The following is a 21,750-nucleotide window of genomic DNA, read 5'->3' as shown; positions in this document are numbered from 1 at the left end:
ATTTTGCAAAATTTGAAACTGTGACACATACAGTTGACATGAGGCTTTTAGATCACAGGTGATAAAAGTGCTGGTTATGACAAATTATAAGAATTTATTTACCATAATTTCTAGAATAACAAATGTAAGAAATGCTTAGGATGTCACTTGATGTCTCAAAATATGAATAATGGCTAGGGTAAATTGCCTTGGCAGGCTCCCTCAATTTCAACAGTATTAAAATATGTTTTAATATGAATTAAAATACCAGATTGAAACAAACCTATACATATTTCCTCATTCTCAGTAGGTAGCAGCACAGAGCCACACTTAACATACAACTGAAGAATTGTTATGTAGTAAAGAGAGATGCATGTTTTGGTTTTAGCTTTTTAAAATTTATTTAATTAGAGTAATATACATAGTTTTGGAAGTCAAACAGCCCTTTCTGGGCTTATTAAAAAAAAAATAACATCATCCCATTCAACTCCTAGTCTGATTCTTAATATAGAATATTTCCTTTGTTTTTACTGCCTTCTTCCTAAGTAATTCTCTTACACAGCTATTTTTAATGTTTTTGAAATCAAACATCACATATGAACTTTTTGAATATGGTAGTAATAAGGCTTGGAAGTGGGGTGCCTGGGTGGCTCAGTGGTTGAGCATCTGCCTTTGGCCAAGGGTGACTCGGGGTAGGTGATCAGAGGCACAAAAGTCTGTAAAGTCAGTAAAATGTCAAATCAACATCCCCTCTTTGTCTATGCCCATCAGGGGAAGATTGCATTTTGTGGACCGCTCCTCCTCCTCCCACACACAGCCATCCTCTGAATGCCATAGTAGCAAATGTCTTGTGACCAGTATTTATATCATCGCAGATCTGTTGACTGGTAGATACCGAGCAAAGTGGTGTCCTGTGACTCACGTCCTAACTTACCCACATCCTGGCGGGTTCTGCCAATAAAAACTTGATTGCTTTCATGATTTTCGTAGTTTTTAGAAATTCTCTCAAGAGGTAAGCCTCACGTTTTTATTAAACTTCTGTAATGGCTCAACATGGTAACCCATATTAGGAGGCATCCTTCCCCTGGCTGGCCATTCCCTAGGTAGGAGGCATCCTTCCTCTGGCTGACTGTCCCCTAGGTAGGAGGCATCCTTCCCCTGGCTGGCTGTCCCCTAGGTAGGAGGAATCCTTCCCCTGACTGTCCATTCACTTGGTAGGAGGCATCCTTCCTCTGGCTGACTGTCCACTAAGCCTCCTGCAGGGCAGTTCATCCTGGCAATTTTTCCAGCATTGCCTACGTGCCCCTCTCTGGTGCTGGAATTCTTTCCTTGTTCTATTTCATATCTTGCTCTTAATTGATTTACATCCTCATTTTGTTGGAAGGGATCCTTAAGTGGTTTTCTGACAAACAAACAAACAAACAAACAAAAAACATTGGCGATGCATTTCCTTATCCCCTGACTGTGTACCAACTGGCTTATTTCACAGTGTGAGTATTCATGGAAATGCATCCTGGGTTTTAGAAAGTGTTTATCCATCTCCTTCAGCTTTTCAGTGTTTTTCTTGAACAATCTGACACTATTGTGAATCCTGTTTTTTTTTTCTTTTTTTTTTTTTTTTACATTTTTAGAATTTTCTTGGATCTCTTCTATATTGTTTTGAACAATTTGATTTCACAATTTGATTATTTTTGTTCACTTAGTTTTCATTTATTGTGGTCACCTTTTCGATCTGAAAACTCATGTCTTTTTTTTACTGGAAAGTTTTCTGAGTTTTTGGTTAATTCCCACCCTCCCTTCCCCCTTTCAGTTTCCCTATTATGTGACTTCAATTAGCTGGATGGCGGCTGCCTGGCTTGGTCCTCCACTGCCTTATCCTTATTTATTTTCATTTACTTATTTACTTTTCTCTTTTTGTTCTGCTTTCTGGGAAACTCCAATTCTATATTCCAGCATTTAAAATCATTTTCATTTCTGTTGTCAACTATTATTATTATTATTTGTATTATTTTATTATAATGAAATCTACCTATTCTCTGAATATATTCTTTTTTAAAATACATTTATTTTTTATTGGTGTTCAATTTGTCAACATACAGAATAACTTTCTAAGGATACTTTTGTGGTAATTATACTGTCAATATCCATCTGAAGAAAATAAGTATATAAACTTTAAAATTGGTGTCCTTGCTTCATCACTGGTTCCTTTGAGGTCCATCTTCTGTTTATTTCATTGACCTCCTATTCTACATTTTTTTTCCTCCAATGTCCTTTATTGGGTGGCAGTTCCTACTTAAGTGTGAGGCACTAAAAAGCTGTTTAGAAACTGTGCAAAGGGGGCAGCCCGGGTGGCTCAGTGATTGAGCGTCTGCCTTCAGCCCAGGATGTGATCCTGGAGTCCCGAGATCAAGTCCCACATCGGGCTCCCTGCATGGAGCCTGCTTCTCCCTCTGCCTGTGTCTCTGCTTCTCTCTCTCTCTTTGTGTATCTCTCATGAATAAATAAAGTCTTAAAAAAAAAAAAGAAAAAAAGAAACTGTGCAAAGTGTGCCTGGGTGGCTCAGTCGATTAAGAGGCTGGCTCCTGGTTTGGGCTCAGCTCACAATCTCAGGGTCCTGGGATCCAGGCCCACATCGGGCTCCATGCTCAGTGCAGTCTGAATTTTCTCTTTCCCTCTGCCCCTCACCACCTGCCACTCATGCTCTCTCTTTACCTCTAAACTGAATAAATAAATCAATCTTTTCAACAACAACAACAACAAAAAAAAAACCCACACAACAACTCTGTCCATCCTTACAAACTGCTGAGCATCAGCCTATGTAGATATGATGAGAAATCCTGTGTTTCTTGGGGGAACTTCCAAACCTCCGTTTTTGTAGTTCTGTGTTGTTCTGTTCCTGGGGGCTGCTCACATTCCCCAAAACAGCTCCACTCTCATCTTAGAGATAGAATCCCCACTCTGCATTCTAGAAGGCCATGAGGAACAGGGCTGCAGTATGTGGTTTTAATCAATAGATAGTGTGCCTTGCTCTTATTGCCTGTCTTCCTAGAGCATCTTTGTTCCAACTTGCAAAGAATAAACTTTCTGCCTTCCCTTCGTTAGTTGAGTGGTAAGGATCCCTGAATGAGGAGACCAAAGAGGAAGTCTGGGGACCTAATTGCCCCTTATGCTTCAAACTGACGATCCCTCAATCCCCCCATTATTCTCTGCCTCCCATTTATTATCTGTCATTCATGCACACACACACCTGAGAATACACACTCCTCTGAAGGCATCTGGCATCAACAATTACGGAGCTTTTAAGGGATTTTGCAGTGCAAATTGGTTTCCTTTTTTCTGTCTTCCCGCACAACAGCCCGATTCTTTTTTTCTTTTCTTTTTTCATATTTATTTATTTATTTTTGGTTCTGTTAGCCTGTTAGCACTGGGCCATCCACTTTTGATCATACAAAACTAGATTGACATCCCTCATCTGTTCTAGTCCTACCTTGCTCCAAAGAGGATTTCACTTTCATTTCTTGACTGAAATATTCATGGAGAGTCAGTTTAAAAGGTTGGGTTACAGGAGCATTCTTTGATAGAACAAGTTCTAGTGATAATTAATCCACAAAATGCTTAATTAAGGACCTGGGATGCCATTTATTCATTCAGTTAGGGACACCGGATGCTGTTCGTTCATCCATCTGTAGTACACGTACTTTACCACATGTCCTTTTCCAGGTCTCCCATGCTAATGGCAGGTTTTATAACTGGGGTCTTCTCCTGAGCTTACAGTCTCAAAGGGGATTAAAATGCTAAGTAAAGGAAATAAGAAATGAGACTGTTGCAATTGAGGATCAGTGTAAAAAAGCTGAAAAAGACAATGTGATCGTGACCAAAGAGTAGCCGTAGTGGGTATACCAAGGGAAGGGCATTTTTGATATTTCTTTTTTTTTTTTTTAAGACTTTATTTATTCGTGAGAGACACAGAGGGAGAGGCAGAGACATAGGCAGAGGGAGAAGCAGGCTCCCTGCAGGGAGCTCAATGCGGTACTTGATCCCAGGACCCCAGGATCACGCCCTGAGCCATAGGCAGACATTCAACCGCTGAACCACCCAGGAGTCTCCATTTTTGATATTTCCGATGAGGATGTGATCCCAAGGCTCTGACACGTGATGGGACAGGGTAAACGAGCAGCAAAGGAGACTAGAAGTGAGATTGGGCCTGCCATTCTGGAGAAAGGTAGCCAAGCTGACCGTGGTAGGAGGAGAGGTGTGAGCTGCTAGAAGGAGGCCTCATTCCTTGGTCCTATAGGCCACAGTGTGCGGTTGGGGTTTTGTTCTACATTCAGTTCAAGGACTGAGCAAGAGAATGATGTTCACCCACGCAGCCCGTATTGACTGAGCTCCTACTGTGTGCGAACCAAGGCCCTAAGTGCTAGGAAGAGAGCCTGCACCTCTAGGAGAACAAGCAAAGGCACTCAGGCTGCTTTGAAAGCTAAGGCTCAGAACTGATACAATGTCCATCTGGCCACTCTCTGTTAGTCAACGTTGCCCTTACCTGGGAACAAGAATTCCTGTCCCTCAGGGTCCTTCTAGTGGTACGAAGAATCAGATGAGCATGAGACAGATTCACAGGAGAAAATGCAATTTAATAGACGTACCTATAGGGAATCCGCACAGACATGGGAATCCCAAAGACAGGCAGGCGGGGTGAGCCTGTATGTCATCCTGAGCTGAGGAGCAGGGGTGGGGTCTGTGACTTCAGAGGGAAGGGGTGCCCTTTACCAATGATGAGAGCAGATGTCTGGTAATTAGATTTTTGCCCTACCGTACAGATGGGTCACTCACAAAAGGTATCTCAGCAAATAACCCTTATTCTGGGAAAGACTCCCTCCTACCCCAACTAGATTCTTCTATGTAGTTAAAGGACAGACAAAAGCTTCTCTTCAGCCCACAGGATCTCAACTATCTTTAACTCAAAATAATCTTTGTGTTAAATCAGGTGTCCCGCTTGGGGGTGCCCTGCCCTTGCCGCCTACACCCAGATTCAGACACAGAGGGAAATAAATGCCATGTCTTCACGGGATGATTTACAGAATCACTTTGCAACAATACAGATACAGGAAGGAATAAAAATTCTGACCACATCCCTTAGTCCATATTTATTTTGTTTTGTATGTTTTTTGACTGATTGTGTAGGAAGCATGCCCCGATGCCACATGGGGTAAACGGAAGGGTGTAGGTTTTCAGTTCTGGGAGGCTAACCAGAATGAATACGTTCCAATGGTAAGAAATCAGTTATCTGTATTTGGTGAGATCTCCTTGTTTTTTAAATACCAGGGCGTACCAGATAACTGCCCATGTATTTCCACGATAAATTATAGTGCTCGTAAATATGGCTTTGTAATGATGTTTTGTAGAGCAGGCCTTGTCGTTGAAACCTTCCTTGGGTAAATTAGAGAACAGAGTTTTTGCTATGCTAGGAGAAAGATGGTTTCTAAACCTGCAGCCCTAAATCGAGGAAGAAGTCCTCTAATAATACATCAGGTTGTAAATAAATTAGGTCATTTTGCCCAGGTTAGCTCAGTTTCCAGGAGGGAGCAAAGGAGACTATGTTTCTGACAGCTCTTTCTACGGAGTCATAAACCTCAGGCCTCCTGAGCAAACTAGGTCTTAGAATGTTGGCATGTTCAGTGGATGGTCCAAACCAGAGAAACTACCCAAAGGCAAGTCTTGACTGCACCCTGGGCATCAAGAGCATAAGAACGCTGCTGTGATGGCAAAGGTGAGCGCATTGCAGGTGAGGTTTTCTCCGCAAAGCACTGGTGACTTGTTAGAAGCAGCCTCCTGGCACCCACAGATGCGGAAACCCACCGTGTCCAAGACAGTGGCCACTGGTCACGTGTGGCTATCTAAGTCTATTAAATGCAATGAGATAGAAGTCTCTGAGTCCCATCAGCCACCTTACATGTTCAATATTTAAAGATGTTGATACCCCTTGTACCCCTTCAATGATAGATGGTCAACTCAATTCCAATACAAACCTCGCTGTGTGTTTTTATATGCGTTTATTTGAATGGGTCTTGACCATGGGATAGACCGCGTAAGTGCATATGGTTCCCTCACGCCAGGGGTGTGCTGGAGTCTGCTGGTCCTGGCTGAACCAGACAATGCTTGGCATTTCAGGAATTTGCAAGCATGTTGTTAAATGGGGCTAGTGTTAAAAATTAATTATATATACTGGTAAGTGATTATGTACTTTAAAGGGACACCTGGGGGCTCAATCAGCGAAGCATCTAGCTTCAGCTCAGGTCATGATCTCAGGGTCCTGAGATCAAGCCCTGAGTCGAGTTCCCTGCCCAGTGGGGAGTCTGCTTCTCCCTCTGCCTCTGGCTGAGCTTGTGCTTTCTCTGTCTCTCACATAAATAAATAAAATCTTTTGAAAAAATAGCGAGTTGTCCAAACATCTTTCACTATATCATGTGTATTTCCTGAGGATGTGAAAACTTTTTATATGTATTTGACTTTGTGTCATTGTTCAGTTAGTTACTCATTTTTATATCTCAACAGATGAACATTTTTCCTTCAAATATTTTTTTACATATTCCTCAATAGGTTTTAGTTTTCTAAGTCAAAGTTAGAATTAATTTATCCATATAAAAGAAATTCAGAATTAATTTATCCATTCGAAAAGAAATTCTATCTGGTATGTACAAAATATTCACAGCAGCTGCAGCAGCCTCATTCATAATAGTGAAAAACTGGAAACCAGCCAGCTGCCCATCAACAAGAGATGCATTCAGATGGGATACTTCTCCGAGTATCAACATCTCAAAGAAACAAATCCCAAAGACTCATATGAATGGATTCTTAAAAGATGGAGTGAAAGAAACCAGACATCGGCAGAGACAGACACACACACACACACTGCATACAGTATGTCCAAGAAAAGGCAAACTTCATATATGGTGATAAATTCAGAATTTTCAGAATCTGGTTGTCTCTAGGCTCCAGAGGATATAGGAAAGAGACCTATGCAGTGGTGTGCTGGCAAATGTTTAACTTTCAAAATAGAGACACATGCCCGTCTCTATAAGTTTACTTACTACTTCACTGATTTAAAAACTGTGACAACATTTACACGTAATGATTCTAGAGTGATCGCTATTGTAATTTTTATAGAGCCTTTTACTGTTGTCTTTGCTGATATTTCTGAACTCTTGTACCTGTTGGTGACCTGTGACTGCGACACGATTAGACAAATAGCGATGCATCTGTCTCTGTTCTTTCCCAATAAACGTCACCAAAGCTGATATGTGATGGGCTGTCAGCTACTCCACCCTTGTGCAAAATGTATTGACTGAGTCAGAACCTCATCAGCTGCAGCACTAATGTCACGCTGCCGCTTTGATGTTACTGAACGTGCTGTTGAGAAGAGACGTACTGTGACTCATTGTATGTACTTCCAGTAGATGTGAATCTCCTCAATGCCGTCAATAATTGTAAACATGGACAAATTAGGAATCAACACATTCACACTATTCCCTTTATGTTTTTAAGATTTTATTTATTTAGAAGAGAGACAGAAAGAGCACAAGCATGGAGGAGAGGCAGAGGCAGAGGGAGAAGCAGACTCCACGCAGAGCAGGGACCTGACATGGGGCTCCATCCTAGGACCCTGAGATCATGACCTGAGCCAAAGGGAGATGGTTCACGCCGACTGAGCCACCCAGGCACCACATCACTATATTTATTTATTTATTTATTTATTTATTTATTTTTTATTTATTTATTTATTTATTTATTTATTTATTTATTTATTTATTATTTTTGATTATTATTAATAATAATAATAATATTTTTTAGTGAGAGGATGAGGCTAGACCCCTATCTCATTCTATAAAAATAAATTGTAGGGCAGCCTCGGTGGCTCAGCGGTTTAGAACTGCCTCCAGCCCAGGGTCTGATCCTGGAGACCTGGGATCGAGTCCCACGTCGGGCTCCCTTCATGGAGCCTGCTTCTCCCTCTGCCTGTCTCTGTGTGTGTGTGTGTGTGTGTGTCTCCCTCTCTGTGTCTCTCATGAATAAATAAATAAAATATTTAAAATAGATAAATAAATTCTATAAATGAAAGATGTTTTAAAAACAAAGTGGGGGTGGAGGGGAGAGGGAGAAAGTCTTATGCATTGAAATTAAGAGGAGAAAACATGTAATGATACCATTCTTTCTTTTGGTTCATATTAGGGGGAGTTTGTGGGCACAAATCTGTGGTATGGGAGACCGTAGATGGTTGCAAGTATCTTGTTTGGCACCATTGTTCTAAGTCACCAGGAGGGGATCCGTATGCTTGGGAGATTTCAGAAGGCACTGGGCTCTTCGTGTTAAGTAGCTACAAAGAGAGTGAAAAACTAATAACTTGTGATTTTATTTCTGATACGTAGTGTAGCACAGGATCAAACTGACAGGACCCATGTGGTCTCATAGCACATCATCCTATAAATATATTGGAGGGTTTAAAAAGAGTATCAATTAATGAATCAGAATAGCCACCTTGTAATCACAGATCTAAGAATCTAGGAAAGCCGCGTGTATGTGTGCATGGGTGTGTACACATGTGTAAGATACCAGGATTGCTGGGCCCAACATTCTGGGTGAGATTTGGAATGTTATTCTGAAGAACAGTTCTTTACTCCTTTTTTTTTTTCTCACTGTGCAGTTTAAAATCTGTTAACTGGAAACTGAGGCATTTGATTACTAACATTCGTCTTATAAAATAAAAATTAACAATATAATGTTCTCAAAATCTTGCTGTACACAATTCTGTAAAAATTTGTGATGCTGTTTCCCTTCAGCAGATTTGAAAATAAAGAAAATTGTATCTTATTTAAATTGAAATATATTTGAAATTTTATATTAAGGTATAATTTTCTGATATATTGAAAGAATTTATTTATTTTTTATAAATTTATTTTTTATTCGTGTTCAATTTGCCAACATACAGAATAACACCCAGTGCTCATCCCGTCAAGTGCCCCCCTCAGTGTCCATCACCCAGTCACCCCCACCCTCTGCCCACCTCCCCTTCTACCACCCCTAGTTCGTTTCCCAGAGTTAGGAGTCTCTCATTTTCTGTCTCCCTTTCTGATATTTTCCACTTATTTTTTCTCCTTTCCCCTTTATTCCCTTTTGCTATTTTTTATATTCCCCAAATGAATGAGACCATATAATGCTTGTCCTTCTCCGATTGACTTATTTCACTCAGCATAATACCCTCCAGTTCCATCCACGTCCAAGCAAATGGTGGGTACTTGTCATTTCTAATGGCTGAGGAATATTCCATTGCATACATAGACCACGTCTTCTTTATCCATTCATCTTTCGATGGACACTGAGGCTCCTTCCACAGTTTGGCTATTGTGGACATTGCTGCTAGAAACATCGGGGTGCAGGTGTCCCAGTGTTTCATTGCATCTGTATCTTTGGGGTCAATCCCCAGCAGTGCAATTGCTGGGTCGTAGGGCAGGTCTATTTTTAACTCTTTGAGGAACCTCCACACAGTTTTCCAGAGTGGCTGCACCAGTTCACATTCCCACCAACAGGGCAAGAGGGTTCCCCTTTCTCCACATCCTCTCCAACATTTGTGGTTTCCTGCCTTGTTAATTTTCCCCTTTCTCACTGGTGTGAGGTGGTATCTCATTGTGGTTTTGATTTGTATTTCCCTGATGGCCAGTGATGTGGAGCATTATTGAAAGAATTTATTAATTTAAAGTTTCGCCGTGGTGGATATTCCAAGAGTGCCAATGTGCAATACACATCAGAAGAAGCTATATCATGAACTTTAGATACATATATCTGAGTGAAATTAAAGAGTGGCTACATTAATAGTGTCATGATTTAATGTTGCAGTAAAACTATTAGTGATAATGTGATTACATAATTTCTCATCAAACCAGGAAGCATCTTGTGAGAGAAAGAAGGCACTATTAGTAATTTTGCAGGAAAAAAATTAAGTGTGGATTGAAACTGCCCGGAGCCAGGATGCACGACCACAGTGGTCATAGAAGAGATATGACTTCTTCATGGTCGGCAAATCCTAAGCTGTGTGTGTGTGTGTGTCGTCGGGTGTATGTGTCGGGTGAAACACATCATAGTTGGTCAGAGTGACTTCCTTCCAAAGTGGATTGTAATCTAAGCTCCTTCAGTATTTCCACCAGGATGGGGAATGATTGTAGGGATGATGGTGAAGAGCGATTATAGGATGACGATGAAGACAAAGTCAAGGGATAGACTATGAGGCAGTATTGTTGCCTGGAATCTCAGTGTCCTGAACGAGACCCAGTTTCTGAGCTATAAATGGAGGGAGTCAACAAAATGTAGGCCTTGGCCATCATTTACATGGGAAGATCCAAAATGACTTTCACAAAAAGTGGAGGATTCCTGCAATTGAATCACCCAAGAGTAGATCAGAATTTGCATGTGAGAAAAAATGGAGGTGAAGTCAGGCCACAGGGATCCATCTCTTGGTCCCCCCTTTTGTTTCTGTTTTCAGAGGCTCAGCAAGGCACCCAAAGTTTTCCACAACATACTTTCTGAATATGTCTGGAAAAGCAAATGAACATTTCAACAAAGACTCAATTTTCCTGGGTTCATTTCACCGTGCTTCCATGAGTCCACCCATCATGAAGTTTGAGCAAATGAGACATATGACACAGCCTCACGTCAAGACTCTATGCATATTGCTTGCATGGAAATAGACTCACACAAAGCTGCTTGGCCCTCAATTTTAGGGAGGGATGTTCACCAAACCGGAATCAGGGTCCATTCCAGAAATAGAATCCATGGCAAAATATACTGCTGCGTACTAACTACTAACTAGCATTACCTTCTCTCCTCTTGATTTCCATTGTTTTTCTCATTCATATGCCCATTCTCTGTATCGTTTCCACTAGTATAAACCTGTTAACTTCCTGGTACTGTATTTAATATGCACTTGATTCCATGGTTTGCAGCAGAGGGAATTTCTGGAGAATAGGGTTGGCCACTAGAGTCACCCAGATGGCCCTGGAGACAGATGCTCTGACTTAGCTGCATGACTTTCTGTGCCTCCATATTTTCATCTGCAAAAGGGAAACAGTTGTGCTGTTTTAAAGAGTTGTTACGAGGACTAGATATAGTAAAAATAAGGAAGCCTGCTGTCCTAAGTGGCTAAAAAGGTGTCAGGAGGCTCATGCTAAAGAGGTAGAAGTGCTCCTTCTTACAGAATTTCAGGAAACAAAAAAAAAAGGATTTCAGGAAACCATACTGATCATGACAGAAAACATTTTTTAAAAATCTGTATATTTTGCCCCGGGACACACTTCAAAGTAAGACCCTCATGTAAAATAAATAAATAAATAAATACATACATACATACATACATACATACATACATACATACCTGTTAAGAAAGAGAATCTCTTCCCCAAATATAAATCTTCCCTTTTAATTCTTTTTACAGCAGCTTTATTAAAACATAATAATCTCATTTGATTACTTGTGTTTAAGAAGAGAAAATAGCAAGGCAAATACTATATAATTTCACTCGTGGAATTTAAGAAACAAAGCAGAGGATCATAGGGGAAGGGAAGGAAAAATAAAACAAGATGAAATAAGAGAAAGAGACAAACTATAAGAGACTCTTAATCATAGGAAACAAACTGAGGGTCGCTGGAGGGGAGGGAAGTGGAGGGATGGGATAATTGAGTGATGAGCATGAAGGAGGGCATGTGATGTAATGAGCACTGGGTGTTATATACAACTGATGAATCACTGAACTCTACTCTGGGACTAATAATACACTGTATGTCGACTAAATTGAATTTAAATAAATAAAAATAAATAAAGAAGGGAAATAGCAGTGTTTGAAACAGTGATGAGTGTTTTTGCGTGTGCGTCATTTAACAGAATTCTCAGGCAGTCTAATTTGAAAAATGTTCATTTATTTCTATTGCTTATTAGTTCCTATTGCTCAATATAATGTACCTTAATCGATCATAACCATTTTTTTTTAGAATTTACTCATAAAGTACATGAATGATGAGCAGGTCAGATACTTGCGTTGACTTCTCTTTCACGTGCATCACTTGGTAAAGAGTAATTAAAGCTTTCATTTTTAAAGCATTGAGGTGTGAATATAAAAACAGAAGACCCTCTGAACATGAAAAAGTGAAGATTTTTAGAGCATTATGCATTGATACAACCAAACAATATATGTGCAGTGACAGATATTTTCAGAGTTTTTACAAGGGCAAAAAACAATTTTTCACTTTTTTCATTTAAAATTGAAATGTATTTTGAAAACATGTTTTCTATGTTGATATTGTCTCAGTGAGAGAAAAAGGAGATAATCATTGGGAAATTATCTCCCTTATTCCTCAAGATGACCAAATGCATGGCTTTAGCAGCAATTTACACAGTCAGATTTGTCTCCCAGGTTCACTTCTTATTTTTGAGTGTGTATTAAGCTGAATATTTAGCTTTTAAATATTGATGAACCTACACCCTTCAAGTGAAGGGACTGTATAAAGAAGAAGAGATCTGAAAAATCTGTACCTGTCCTGATTGCTTAGGAAAAATCCCTTGCCTTTCCTGTTCTGTCCGTACTTTTAACTTCCACTGTTAATTCACAGTATTATTGGTGACCTTATGTGCGTCCCTGTGAAAAGTTAATTTTCCAAATAAAATTTTATAAGCATAATCAAGTTTACGACAATGGGAGGGTGCAGGATTGTGTCTACGTCTTGCATAGCAATGTCTGAGAAATACGTCTGCTTGGTTATTTTCATTCAGACTTGTAATATGATGGGGAATGAGAATATATATGCAAAAATAAAAGTGTTCTATAAAAGAAAGGCAAGAAGAAGTTACATTACATATCCTCAGAGCCTTTCCACTTGAAGGGCATTTGCTATTTGCCCATGTAAGGAAAGCTTGGCTAACCTGACTATGGCTAAGTTTATCCTGCTACAACAGCCTCGTTCTGTATATTTTATAAAGCCCAGAAATGGTAAACAGAGGGTTTTCTATGTGCATCCAGTTCGGTGTTAACGGCATGGGACTGTCAACAGATCTAAAAAGGATGATGTGAGGCCAGACTGAGAACTAGATGTGCAGTTGAACTAATATTTAAACATTTGTAGATGCACTGCCTTTCTCCTTTTTCACAGGTGATATACATTATTTTGTTTTACATACAAGGAAAAGAAGCCCTTGCAAATCAGGTCATTAGCCCCGGATTATGCAGATACCATGTAGCAGATCTGGAATTAGAACCAACGTAACCGCTCTCTTCAACACCCTCCCCTCTCCCTGAGACTGCTGTCAAGCACCCTATCACACTCCTTCATGTGGTGTTATCTTACATTTGGTGGTGACTTCAGAAATCCTGGATGTCCCTGAGGCTGAGAAAAACAGGTGGAACTCTGGGGATGTGCTGCTGAGGTCACAGCTGGATGGGATTTGAGGAAGAGGATCTACACAGATGCTCAGGACAAGATGTTTGTAGAGTTGCACATAGAGTTAGGGAGACAGTGACTTTACCGCCACAGTCCTGGCTAAGGGGGATTGTTACCAGGTGATTACAAGATGACCAGTATCTCTCAGCTTACGTCAAAAAGTCTAAAAAAGGGGTTCAGTGGTTTAGCACCTGCCTCCAGCCCAGGGCGTAATACTGGAGTTCCAGGATCGAGTCCCACATCAGGCTCCCTGCATGGAGCCTGCTTCTCCCTCTGCCTGTGTCTCTGCCATTCTCTCTCTCTCTCTCTCTCTCTCTGTGTGTATGTCTCATGAATAAATAAATAAATTTAATTAAAAAAAAACACCACAAAAAATTTTTTAAAAAGTCTAAAAAAGTGTGATGCTAAATTTCACATTCTCCTGCACCGAACATAGTATTGCATTTTATCCATGTAACCTTTGTCGTGCCTTGTAAGTTCGAATTGCTTAGCACATAATTGAATGAACAAGGATGAAGGTGATGTCCTCAAAATAAGAGATTTAAGAGATGCCTTTCATTTTGGTAATGCTGAGGCCACCGCAAACATGAGTGAGCTCAGGGCAGAGGACTGCCCGTTGCACCTTTGCAAGACCACCTGCTCCTGGTGGCTACATCTCACCTCAGTAAACACCAAGTGATTATTTAAATTTAGGGATAAGCACTTTGTACTAACAAGAAAGTTGTTTTAATTTTCTTTCTTTGATTTTCCAAGTCAACAAATTAAAAATTTTCAAATTCTCAATGCTGTTTTCCTGCTTCGTAATGGCTTCATTGTCATATTTATCCCACTTAGATGTTCTTTATCCTGCTTAGATGTTTGGAGCTAATGAGCCTAAGATCATGGAGTTGAGCCCTCTGGGAGCCAATTAGCTTTCATATATTTTATAATTCCAGACGGTGCCTAAATCTTAGGTGGGAATCCACAGTGGATGTGTTGATGACCCAAAGCTACAAGGAACAAATCTTGAGCGTTGAACTCAATAGGCCTGTGAAAAAGCTCTTGAGGGGATGGCTCACTTGCCAGTGGTGGGGAGCCACACTCCCACTGGTCAGAGCGTGGTGCTCTATGACATCTCGGAGTGAGGGACCTGAGAGACAGAGTATTACAGCAACTTGCCGTGGAGTCCTCGCTGCAGAGTGGTTAAAGCATGTTCAGCTTCCAAAGCAGAGAAGAACAGAGGAGGGAGAAGGGAGGGAGAAAACTCTGCTGCTCAGTAGTCCCATGTGGGCAAGAAGGAAGAAATGAGAGAGCACAGGAGAAATAGGACAACTAAAATCTCCAAATAAAACAGTAGCAATAAATACTAATGTATCCATGCATACTCATTTAACTCACCGGTGAAAAGACAGAAATGACAAGTGCATTTAAAGCAAAGCCAGCCACGCTGTTTGTAAAATACATCCTTAAAACAGAAGTACCTGTACGGTTTGCAAGTAAATAAGTGAAAAATATATGCCCATGGAAACAGGAATAAAAATAAAAGTGGTAGTGCTATATAAATACCAGATAGCACTGGGTTTATGGAGAGAAAGATCTAGAGGCTCAATGGGCATATGATGATAAAAGCGTTAAACCCACGAAGAAGATGAAAAAGTTCTAAAGTTGTATGGACCTAAATACATTATCTTTAATATATATATAAAAGCAACAGAACTGCAAAGAAAAGTGGGCAAATATACCATGATTATAGAAATTTCTCCCCTACTTCTCTCAGTAGTTGGTGCATCAGAATGACCAGAAAATAAACAAACAGAAGTCTACATAAGACAATTTACAAGCTTTATCTATTCAATTGATTTATAGTGCTCTAACAAGTGGAAAATACATGTTTGCTTCTCAAGCACATTTTTACAAAAATTTATAACGTATACAACCATAAAACTGGTCCCAACGAATTTCAGAAAAATCTATATCACAGAGAATATGTTCTTTGAAAACATTGCTATTAAGCTAGAAATCAATGACAAGACATCTTATAAAAATTCATATACTTGAGACTAAACTTCTAAATAACTTTTAAGTCAAAGAAGAGCTCATAATAGAAAGTAGGTAATACTTAAAATTGAAATGAGAACTTCACATATTGAAATGCATGCAATGTACCTAAAGCAGTATTTTTTTTAAAAGATTTTATTTATTTATTCATGAGAGACACAGAGAGAGAGGCAGAGACACAGGCAGAGGGAGAAACAGGCTCCATGCAGGGAGCCCGATGTGGGACTTGATCCAAGAATCCCGGGATCACGTCCTGAGCCAAAGGCAGATGCTCAACTGTTGAGCCACCCCAGTGCCCCCTCTAAAGCAGTATGCAATGTCAATTTAGTATTTAATGTTTAAATTGAAAAAAAATACTGTAAATTAGCAAGTCTCCAGTAGTATATAAAGGAAACAAACTGGAAGGAAGTAAAAGGAAGAAAATAATAGTTAAGATAGAAGTTAAAGGGGATCCCTGGGTGGCGCAGCGGTTTGGCGCCTGCCTTTGGCCCAGGGCGCGATCCTGGAGCCCCGGGATCGAGTCCCACGTCGGGCTCCCGGCGCATGGAGCCTGCTTCTCCCTCTGCCTGTGTCTCTGCCTCTCTCTCTCTCTCTCTCTGTGACTATCATGAAATTGAAAAAAAAATAAAAAAAAAGATAGAAGTTAAAAAAACAATATATACAATAAAGATCTTTTGCCCAAGGGAGCAAAAGATCGGTGGATGATATAAATGGACAATATTAGATATGGAAAGGGGAGCTTAATATATAGATCCAATAGAAATTAGGTTTAAACATATTTTGAAATACCATGAAGATATATTTATGTCAAAAATTCACATTTTGAAAAGTAAAAAAAAAAAATCAGATAATTGAAGTTATAAAGACTAACTCAAGATTATATAGAAAATTTGAACTTTTTGGTAAACATTACCTAACCAGAATGGGTGATTTAGAATATTTAGACCAAAATAACTCCACACTCAAGGAACAGTGAATACTTGGGGGATCACCAAAATCACTGGTCTCCTGTCAACCATGAGGCTTTTCTGGGCAGTGGTCTGTTTAGCCAGTGTGCAGTCCTTACCCTGCACACTGTTGTGGGGGTCCTGTTGTGCTGGGTGGTCACAATCATGGACACGTCACCTTGTGGCTGTCCTCCTGTCCCCAGTGGCACATGTCCTGCTCCTTAGCCCTAAGTGACAGGAGCTGGTGTGTGGTTGACATGGGCATTCTTCCCAGGGACAGGCCTGGAGATGAAGCATGCACAGCCCCCGTGCATCACTGCGGAAAGGCAGCCACTGCACTGTCACCGCCGCCCTGATTCATCTGCCTCTCCCCATATCTCCCTGTGCACGTGTGCACCTGCACAAATATATGTGTATTTCTGCTAAATGGCTTTCCCCAATTAAACTGAAACTAACCTCCTGACATGGGACATCCCTGGATGGTTCTCAGACGCCCCCCACCTCCCCCTGGCTGACAGGTGCATGCGTTCTCCTAGGCCAGCCCCATTGATAAGTATTCAGAATATCACTCCTGATCATAAGCAACTCTCTCTTTCCACAAATGAACTGATGTTGGTGCTCACTTTCTATCATATGTCTGTCTTCCTTCTGGGTTAACGTGCAGAAACCAACCTTCTTTGTTCCTCTGAAACCACTTTGACTGGGATACTCATACTGGTTGCCTGCCCCGGTGACTTTGTGGTTTGCAATTTTAAGTTTGAAATGTTAATATTTGATATTTGAGAGGAATCCAGCGTCACTCATTGCTATTTAGAAATATTTATCATCCCTTGCAAATATATTAAAAAGCCCTTCATTCAGAAGCAATGCTTGGGTAAGAAAGAAAGAGGAGAAAAGTAATCAGGATTGACCTCTTAGCTAAGCACTTACACTAGATCGGTAGCCTTATGTAAATTTGTCCTCAAATGTTCATCATTTCCAAATGAATTATTCACTTCACAACTTCTTCCTGTGTGTTTTATCACAGGGAATGCAAATGATTACATTGCAGTGGAATTTAATTTCCAGTTGAAAAAAGTTATCACTTTACCATTCAGTTGACCAATCGCACTGTCTTCACTGACGTTTTTCTAACTTCTGTTTCTGTGCTGGAGGAGGGGCATCCTACTCCCCGGGCTCCATCTCCTCCTCACCGTGACCTTGTCCCATTCCCCACACAGGACTTCCGTGTCCTCTGGTAGGTGCTTGTCCTCCCCTCATCCCCGTTCCCCTCGCCACTGCTTTTACCACCTTCCTGGCCTCAGGGTTCAGGGCTGACACTAATCTCTGGTTCCTCCATGTGCGTTGTCTTGTGTTCTTAAAAAACAGCTGTGTGTTCTTATTAATGACCTTCTCACAAACCCAAAACTCTCCAAGGGTAGAGGTGGTAGGGATTCCAGGATCTACAGTCTTGTCATTGCTGAGAATCCTGAGAGCTGTGCCTTTAATTCTTTTTTCCTCCCCAAATCCCCACTGCTTCCAGTGGAGCATTTTCTTCTTAGGTCTAAGATGATGTAGTGGTCATTCTTGCCTACCCTTCACATCATATTTCAAATATCGTTTCCTTAAAATATCTTCAAATACTTCAGTAATTTTTAAAATTACTGCTCATTTTTATGTTTTCTATGATTAAATATTTCCTAAGGACCTTAGCTGACCTTCCAGATTGTTTCTTGCTGTTGGCTTTAAGTAGCTTGTAGTAGTAGCCTCTCCACTTGTTCACTGTAGTATTGAGGAAGGAACAGGTGAGACCAGGTAGGGAGAGATAGGTAGGGGGCCATGACCAGACTCACAGGAATCCCAGATGGAGAAGTGGTATGCACGAGATATTCACCTGATACTTACAGATCCACCTCCTTTGGCCTAAATGCTACAGACAAGATATTTACCAAGGTCCTTAATCAATTTTATATAAAAAATGGACCATAAAAGCCCTCAGTGGGTACCCACTGGGGACCCCTCTGACTCCAGAGAGCTTTCCCTTTCCTTTCTGTTCTCATCTTCACTTAATAACTTTTCACTTCATTTCATCGTCTGCAAGATTCATTCTTTGATTCCCTGAGACAAGAGCCCTGTGACAGTACGTTCTGGCATCGGTCCTTTTTCCATAAAGAACTTTACTTACATTACTAATTAGCTTCATGTCCCTAAATTGGATAGATTTTTCCCCTAGATACCATTTTCTTTGTTTTCTCAATTGCTTTGGAAACATATGACCTCGCAAAGCTTCTCTTCTTTGGCTTCAGCCTGAGTCTGAAGGTCTGAGAACCACAGACCAGGACCTCTGATGCCCAAGAGCAGGAGATTCATAATCGTGTTCCGAGAGAGGCTGGATTCCCCCGTGCTCTACCTTTTGTTCTGTTAGAGCCCTGGATGGACTGGAGGGGGCCCACCCATGTTGAGGAGGGCTGTCTACTTTACTCAGTTCATCAATTCAAACACTAGTCTTCTCCAGATTTACTCGCAGACACACAGGAGATAATGTTCCCAGATACTTGGGCATCCATGAACTCAAGTCACATTGACACATAAAATTAACTGTCACAGAGAGTGAGTTTGGTTACAGATCTATGAACTCAGAAGTTTAAAGACATCAATTTTAAAAACTAAGATATGATGAATATGTGCTGATTTAATATAAGAATTATTTAGAGGTAGATATTGCCAGCTTAATAGCAACACAGACTTTCTGTTTAAGGTTGTGAACTTACCCTTAAATGCACTTATATTCATTACATCACTTGATACTCAGTGGGAAGGAAAAGAACAGATAGTTCATATACAGGCTGACCTTGGACCCACACAACCCTTTGCATCTTAGTGCAGAGCCAAAACTGAAGTGAAAAGACCAGAAGATACTGGCCTGTTTAGTGAGAAACCAGCCTTCTGGATGACTCGGGTTGGCCTCAGAATCTGACAGGCGCACCCAAGGAGATTTGGGGGAGGGGGCAGAATCTTGAAAAATACAAGGTTACATTTATCACTCTATTGGAGCAAAGCTGCGTCAGGACTCAATATACAAAGGGAATATTTGGGTGGATATTTTTAACTTCTGGGAGGCTGAAATCTGAAGGAAGAAAAACCAGTTGAGCCACTTTTAATCTGTGACATTGATGTTTTGTTTTGTTTTGATTTTTGATATGAGCTTTCCCCCAAGGGTAAGAGGTCTATAACTGCCCTGTTCAAACTCGGAAGGCAGATTGCCACCATATATGCAGCACTCTTAGGCTGGGTGTGTACCTATGTAGGAAATATGGGGCAATGCTTTATCAAATTCGGGAAATAGGAACTAAGTAGTAAAAGCAAGAACATACTTCTTGCCCTGAAAAAATGTTTAGAAGTTTACTCATCTCTTGCACTGCATTAATGATTGGATTGCATGAAAACTGCAATATTTAGTATAAACTTACCAACAGAAAATTTACCAATTTTATATTTTGAAATATCTATCTATATAAACCTTCTACTAGTTTCTCAACAAGAATGCATTATCAAATGATCCTGTGTTCTAGGTATGTGGCTATAATAGTTTCTCTCTAATGAGCCCTGCTTCCTTATAGGTCTCTGTTACATTTTATTAATTAAGCTTTTTAGTTATTTAATTTTTTAAAGATTTATTTATTTATTTATTTATTTATGATAGACACACAGAATGAGAGAGAGAGACAGAAACACAGGCAGAGGGAGAAGCAGGCTCCATGCGGGGACCCTGACATGGGACCCCATCCTGGGACTCCAGCATTGTGCCCTGGGCCAAAGGCAGGCGCTAAACCCCTGAGCCACCCAGGGATCCCCTAATTAAGCTTTTTAAACTAGTATTTCACATTGAGTGAATCAAAATTCATTATATGGCTTTATTACTATAAATAAAGTTTTTGGTGTAGTTAAAAATTCTTTTCAGTATCTCTTCATACCTGATACTTATTATTAAAATTCTACTCCTGAGCATTGGTTCTGAATGATTTTCTAGCCTGGAAATAAGATCTGAGAATATCTAAGGAGTCTGTTCCTTCAATAAACTTCTCTATCCAGAGAGAGGACAAAGGTTTACAGAACAGGAGAAAAACCAATTTCTATAGGAAATCTGTGGGTGCTGTAATTCCAAAAGATACTAGAAGGATTTAATCCAGGAATAGTTATTTGCAAGGAAGAATAGAATCCTGTCAGAGTCAGACAGTTTTAGTTTTGAGTTCATTGCCTGGCTTGTTCTTCAGCTCTGCGACATCTAACAATGGCTTCATTTTTCTAAACCTTAGTGTTCTTATTTTGTAAGATTTGGATATTATAGTACCTGCCACATAGAGTTACAAAAATTAAAGATGACAAAGAGCATCCTTATTGTGATGAGCACTGAGTGATGTACAGAATTGTTGAATCATTGTACATTCAACTAATAGAACACAGTCCGTTAATTATAATTTGATAAAAAATAAAGAATACAGATGATTCTTGGTTAACGCAATAACTGCCATAGTCTGAGGTTATGATCACGTTGAATTACCAAACTATTGAAAGATACACGGCGATCTCATGCCATAAAGTTTGGAATCTGTACAAGATTATACACTTCTGAATCAGTTTAACTCTCAGAAGCTAGGATATCTTCAGCCTGTCATAAATCTATATTTTCTGGAGCCAGTAACTTAGACTTGGACACTTTGAACCAATCTCTCTCCGTGATAATACATGCTTAATAAGATTTTCTACTGGCAAAGTGTTAATAGAATGCTTACTGGTAGTCTCATTCAGAATTACTAATTGAAGAAGACAACAGTGCACTTATAAGAGTTAAAAGGATAAAACACTTGTAAACTAATAATTTTTCTGAGATTCAAGGAAGAGCTTTTATATATTTAAATATATTGCATTTTAACCACCAACTCACTTTTAGAGCCACGATGACAAAAAGCAGAGGACTTCAACAATGAAAAGCTTTGGGTAGAACTCAGATGTCCCCAGTTGAGAACACTTGTCTCTTTGGATAATCGGATGTGGGTCTCACCTTCATCTCAGGTGGCATTGTGCACTGGGCATCCCCTTTCCCTCCAGTTTCTGAAATGCCCAATCTACTTGGTCTTTTTAGAGAAATGTGTATCTCCATCTATTCGCTGAGGAAGATGTTGGAAGATCATGACAATGACACCATCATGGCCCTGACTCTCTCATCCTTGGTCATTCTGCCCACAAGGGTGACTCTGGATGACAGAGGAATCTACAGATACTTGAGCAGGGATGCCTCCACTTCTTAACGTTGTCCATTGCTATTATTAATG

Source organism: Nyctereutes procyonoides, unplaced genomic scaffold (assembly GCF_905146905.1).
Source record: "Nyctereutes procyonoides isolate TBG_1078 unplaced genomic scaffold, NYPRO_anot_genome, whole genome shotgun sequence".
Classification (NCBI taxonomy): Eukaryota; Metazoa; Chordata; class Mammalia; order Carnivora; family Canidae; genus Nyctereutes; species Nyctereutes procyonoides.
The sequence above is the reverse complement of the archived record's forward strand: the minus strand, read 5'-3'. Positions refer to the sequence as shown.